The sequence below is a fragment of the Babylonia areolata genome, chromosome 10 (assembly GCF_041734735.1).
Source record: "Babylonia areolata isolate BAREFJ2019XMU chromosome 10, ASM4173473v1, whole genome shotgun sequence".
Lineage (NCBI taxonomy): Eukaryota > Metazoa > Mollusca > Gastropoda > Neogastropoda > Buccinidae > Babylonia > Babylonia areolata.
Window position 1 is genome coordinate 10,989,681 of NC_134885.1, and position 5,350 is coordinate 10,995,030.

The 5,350-nt window shown below is 47.6% G+C and overlaps 1 protein-coding gene across 3 annotated transcripts in view; it reads right to left on the bottom strand.

Annotated features, from left to right (window-relative positions):
* Window positions 1-4,808, bottom strand: part of LOC143286768 (dihydropyrimidinase-like) — a 114,222-nt gene extending 109,414 nt beyond the window's left edge. For 2 of the 3 annotated variants that reach the window (XM_076594534.1, XM_076594533.1), the window contains exon 1: window positions 4,443-4,805. The gene's annotated coding sequence lies outside the window, so the exon portion shown is untranslated. Of the gene's footprint in view, window positions 1-4,442 lie in introns of all 3 variants that reach the window. The other variant, XM_076594535.1, reaches the window with a different exon arrangement.
* Window positions 4,809-5,350: the final 542 nt, after the last annotated feature.

The window sequence follows — 5,350 nt, forward strand, 5'->3', positions numbered from 1 at the left end:
CACACACACACACACACACACACACACACACACACACACTCATCTCATACAATTTCCCTCCACACCAACACAGCCCCGGCATATCACTATCGTAAGTTACATCACACGACTTACAACACTAAGTATACTCGTTCGTTTTAGATTACAAAATTGCCGCCCACCGATTTCCCTCACTGCCAGCCAACGCAACGGTAGCTTACGAATCGATCGTAATTTTTCCTACTGCAAGTCTAGTAGAGAACGACCAATGATTTATAATTATATACCTGCCAGCCAATGCCAGGACAGCTTACGAACTGAGTCGATTGTAATTTACTACTTCCAAGTCTGGTTGACAGCCAACAATGACTGATTCGGTTTTACCGTTGACACAAAACGCTTCTTCATTTGCGACAGCTCATTCTATGAGTATGACAGCCAAAACTGATTCATGAATGAATGAATGAATTCAACGACTGAATGTTCTTTCGTGGAGTGTCGAGAGTGTAGGAGGAGGAGGAGGAGGAGGAGAGAGAGAGAGAGAGAGAGAGAGAGAGAGAGAGAGAGAGAGAGAGAGAGAAGACAAGACAAAATTCTTTATTTCGAGGATAATAGGTAAGCACTGGTGTGCTTTTTTTACATCCAGTCCCCGCCCTGAACAGGGTCTACACTACACAACTAAATAAAATGAAAGCATGGTGTTAGTAGAGATACATAACATGGAAGACCAAAAAATTTTGAAAAATTAAAAATAAACAAAAATAAAATAAAATATTTTTTTAATGCAAAAAACAAAAGCAAAAAAAAAACAACAACAGCAACAACAACAAAAAAAAACCCAAAAACAAACAAACAAACAAACAACACACACACACACACACACACACACACACACACACACACACACACATGGCATACAGGTACAAGCATGGTGTTAGTAAAATGTATAGGGAAAAAAATGAACAAAATGAAAGAACCAAACACACACACCACACACCGCACTTCAGGTCAGAGTGGGGGATGGTGGGTGAAGGAGGTTCAGAGAGAGACAGAGACAGACAGACAGACACAGACAGACAGACAGAGAGAGAGAGATGGAAAACAAAGAGACAGAAACAGAGGGAGACTGAGACAAAGAGACAGACAGGAGCCTTATAACAAAGGCACAGAAAGAGACGGGCAAATAATAATGATAAAAACCAGTGAGAGAAAGAAGACAGAGTGTAGAAGATTGATTGGTGGATACTATGATACTTATACAAACGAGACAGAGACACAGAGAGAGACACAGACAGAGAGACAGACAGACAGACACAGGGAGAGAGACAGACAGACAGACAGAGACAGGGAGAGACAGACAGACAGAGGCAAAGACAGAGACAAAGAGACTGAGAAAGAAAGTCAAAAAGAGAGAGACTCGGACAGAGACAGAGAGGGAGAGAGAGAGAGAGAAACAGACAGACCAACAGCAACAGAGAGAGAGAGACAGACAGACAGACAGAGACAGAGAGAGATAGAGAGACAGAGACTAGAGCAGCTCAAAGGGAGACAGTGACTCACTGAAAGAGGGGTGGCGGGTCGAGGATGGGGGGGGGGGGGTGCAGAGTGGAGTGGGGGGCGGATTAGGAAGGGGTTGGGGACCGCCTGGCGACACGTACACACAGTCATAATTATAAAAAAAAGAAAACTGACAGACGAACTCCGACAAAGGCGATAAACAGACAAAACAGACTGACGCCGGGACAAACGGACGGATGGGCTGACAGACAGACAGACAGACAGACAGACAGAAAACGACATCCAGAAAACTGTCAATGAAGCCCTGTCAACTTCACAAGGCAAAGCCAGCGGCATCACTCAAGTCAGTTTGCACTGTGCATTAAATAATACGTCCATCGCGACACACGGCAAAACCGCCCAAGGCTTATTCAACTTCGGATAATTCTCGTGACACGTTTGTAAACTATTCGATTTTTATCCCCTTGACGGTTTTTTTTTTTATCTTCTGGGGGTTTTTTTGTACGCCTGTTCGCCAGTTATTGTTGGGCTTGTTGTCTGCTTGGCTGGTTACATGGCGGTTTTCTTTGTCAATGATAAAATAAAATAAGAAAAGAAAAGAAAACGAAAACGAAAATCAGCTAACAGTGAACGATGAGGCGTGGTGGCGACACACTGGTCTACAGTGTGAAACTTCAGTGATAATGAATTTGTGTCGATGAATTTTTATCATCATACTCTTTCTTGCACGACACGGTTAGACTGAACAACCTGAAGAGCTGTCGCTCGCAACTCGCCGCGGATGCCAAAAAGCACCGGCTGCAAAACTCCATTTGCAACAGAGAGATACACACACGACACCACACATGCAACAGAGATACACACACGACACCACACATGCAACACAGATACACACACACGACACCACACATGCATCAGAGATACACACACACGACACCACACATGCAACACAGACACACACACGACACCACACATGCAACACAGACACACACACGACACCACACATGCAACACAGACACACACACGACACCACACATGCAACACAGACACACACACGACACCACACATGCAACAGAGATACACACACGACACCACACATGCATCAGAGATACACACACGACACCACACATGCAACAGAGATACACACACGACACCACACATGCAACAGAGGCGCACATGACACGGCAACAAAAACGCTGATGACGTGGCAACATAAATACACCGCCAACACTGAGAAACCCACACGACGCAGCGGCAACAGAGACACAAGTGATATGACAACAGATACACACACGACACGACACGACAACACACACACACACACACACACACACTGACGACACGGCAACAGAGACACACACGACACGGCAACAGACACATGCAGACACACGACACGGCAACACACACACACACACACACACACACACACACACACACACACACACACACACGACACAGCAATAGAGACACACACGACACGGCAACAGAGACACACGACACGGCAACACAGACACACGTTTACACGGCAACACAGACACACACGACACGGCAACAGACACATGGCACGGCAACACAGACACACATTACATGGTAACAGATACACACGACACGGCAACACAGACACGACATGGCTACAGACACACACACACGACATAGCAACAGACACACACGACACGGCAACAGAGGCACACATTACATGACAACAGAAACACACAGAGAATTCTGTGGTGATAAAAAGAAATACAAATACAAACAACAACGACACGGTAGCAACACAGACACACACGACACGGCAACACAGACACACACAACACGGCAACACAGACACACACGACACGGCAACACAGACATACACGACATGGCAACACAGACACACGTTGACATGGCAACACAGACACACGTTGACATGGCAACACAGACACACACGACATGGCAACACAGATACACTGACGTTGACACGGCAACACAGACACACACGACATGGCAACACAGATACAATGACGTTGACATGGCAACACAGACACACGTTGACATGGCAACACAGACACACACGACATGGCAACACAGATACACTGACGTTGACACGGCAACACAGATACACTGACGTTGACACGGCAACACAGACACACACCACATGGCAATAAAGACACACATCACCGTCACAGAAACAGAGACATGTGCCACGGCAACAGAGACAAACATTACATGGCAACAGAGACACACGTGACACGGCACCCGAGACACTGACACACGACATGGTGGCAACAGACACATCGAATGTATACTTTGCACCGGCGAAACCGTTTGGAAAGAAAAAAAAAATCGTGCACGTGTTCAACGTGACACACAAAACACACTCTTCCCTCACACAATGCCACAATCCAGATTCCTAACATCAGGAACTGACGTGTCGCAAATCATAATAATCAGTAGTGTGAAACCTGAAGAAAACCTTGAGCTACTGTTGTTGGGCTGGCCTGGTCGTGTGATTTGGAGGAAGGTAGTTGAAGAGGGGGGAGGAGGGGAGGGGGGGGGAGGCAGAGGAGTGTTTTAATCAGCCTTCAGTTGACAACACGTGCACCGGTCTTCATAAATTATGTTACAATCGTTCTGGAGTAGCCGGCGACACGACAGAAATCCTCCATTCTCATTATCACTGACTCTGGCTCAACCAGCCTTGTCTCAGTGCAGTCTGCACGTGTGCCGAGACACGCGCGCACTGACTCCCCCAAAAAAAGAGACGTCAGTGCACGCGCCAGCATAATCAATTCAGCAATGCCAGTCCATGGTTATTTCATCACCAGCTGAGCTGTTCCGGTCATCGACACTGAATCACGAGAAAGCATACTGTGCATATACACTCATCGATTTCATGACTAAAAATATATATATATGACACCATTAAAAAACAAACAAACAAACGCAAGCATGTCACAATGACTTACCACAGTGATTCAAGGAATAGTTCGTTGGAAGCGTTGACAATTTCACTGGCCCCCCTCGCAGACAATAGTGCTGGGACAGTTGTTCCCGTCAGTATTTCACGAGACGTCACTCTACGAATTGTGAATACACCTTCACCAACACTGAAACAACACCGGCGCTGACCTCGTCATTAAAAAGATGCGTCACTGATGTGTCAGTCTCCTACAACAAACTGATGCATCCGACAAAACACAAACAATGCATGCATGCAGGCGAACACACCACGAGTGACCTCAAGTGATACACAACACAAACACACACGCGCGCGCGCTTCCACAACACAGCGTGGAAACGAACCAAGTCTGTCTCAGTAGCCGGCTTTCGGTTTCTGATCATCCATGTTCCGGGGCTCCAGGCTTTACAAGCAGGAAGGGGCGACGGAGAGGGGTGAAGGAGGAGGAGGAGGTGAGAGAGGGGTGGATGAGGAGGAGGGGTGAGGCTGATGTGTGCAGCAGGGGGGCGGGGGGTGAAGAGTTGGGAGGGTGGGGATTGTTGGAGGGAATGAATACGAACAGAGCTTGGGAAGGAAGGAAACCTGTTAGCATAATCTATGACGCAGGCAAAAAGCCAAGATTTGCGACTTGCCACCATTCTCTCGACCCCCACCCCCCACCCCCACCCCGGTGCATGCAAAGCAGTGCCAGACAGCATGTTGATGACCGCTTGCTGGCATGGTGACTTTGGGAACCTGGAGAGTGAGTGTGTCGTGTTATGTAACCAGCTTTTCACAGCGGGGGGGGGGGGGGGGGGGGGGGGTACTTGAGGAAGAAGGATCTAATCTACCTTCGTCTCTCAGTGATAGCAGGATGTTGGAGGGTTGGCCGAGGCCGGCGAGAGTCAGGAAGTTTGGGAGGGTAGGGGTGGGGTT